Source organism: Aplysia californica, unplaced genomic scaffold, assembly GCF_000002075.1.
Source record: "Aplysia californica isolate F4 #8 unplaced genomic scaffold, AplCal3.0 scaffold01052, whole genome shotgun sequence".
NCBI classification, from domain to species: Eukaryota; Metazoa; Mollusca; class Gastropoda; order Aplysiida; family Aplysiidae; genus Aplysia; species Aplysia californica.
The window spans coordinates 38589-39927 of record NW_004798322.1 but is presented as its reverse complement, the minus strand read 5'-3'; positions in this window follow the sequence as shown (position 1 = coordinate 39927).

Sequence of the window (1339 nt, the reverse complement as noted above, 5' to 3'; positions counted from 1 at the left end):
AGACAGACAGACAGACAGACAGACAGACAGACAGACAGACAGACAGACAGACAGAGAAAGAGAGACAGAGAAAGAGAGACAGAGAGAGAGATACAGAGAGACAGAGATAGAGAGACAGAGACAGAGAGACAGAGACAGAGAGAGACACAGACACAGACAGAGAGAGACAGAGACAGAGACAGAGAGACAGACACAGAGAGACAGAGAGAGGACATAAATACGCATAAATACACGAATATACATACACATAAATACTCATATATACATACGCATAAATACACGAATATACATACACATAAATACTCATATATACATACGCATAAATACACGAATATACATACACATAAATACTCATATATAGATACACATAAATATTCAAACATACGTACATACACATTAATGCTCATACATACAAGTACATACATACACATAAATACTCATACATACAAAAATACCCATACATAAATACACAGACAGACTTCCTGACAGACTTCCTGACAGACTTCCAGACAGACAGACAGAAAGACAGATCGTTATGAATTGTCTTGAGAAAAATATGTTTAAAAGGCTACGAACATACATTGAGCTTATCCGGGGCCTTCTACAATGTGCATATCGCCTAGGTAGAAGTGTGGAAGACGCCATTCTACTATAGACGCCATTCTAATGTATAGATGACTATACATAGTGATGTTTGTTCGTCAATGTGAGTTTACATGTCGTTCATCTTATCTGTTTCAGAATTGTGAACATTGCTGATCGTTTCGATAAACTCTATCGTTGAAAGCAAATATCTCAAAGTTATTTATGTCCACAATTCACCGATCTTTCACAAATCATACCCAACACACACCGCCAGTTTCTTCAAATTTCATATTATTTTCATTCCCGCCACTGAGGAGAATAGAGAGCACCTGGAAAAATGGCTTTTGAACCACTACAAAGCCAGCACATTTAACGCTTGTCCTCATCAACCCCTGCCTATAATGTCATGACCACCTATGAGCCTCATGATCGCACCTGATGAGAAGCCAGTGGCACATCATACTCCCACCCCAGTCCCGGTGCACTGGCAGGAACACGTCAGAACAGGCTTACACCAAGACGTTAGCCTGGGAGTCATATATATTGTGATACTCGTTCGTCTATGTGAGTTTACTTGTTGTTCATCTTATCTGTTTCAGAATTGTGAACATTGCTGATTGATTAAACAAACTCTATCGTTGAAAGCAAATACCTCAAAGTTATTTCCGCAAGGAAGCAAGGTTGCCAAAAGAAAGAAAGCGAACGAAGCCATGAAAGACCAGAGCGGAGGCACATGGGAAGTAGCTGCTGACTT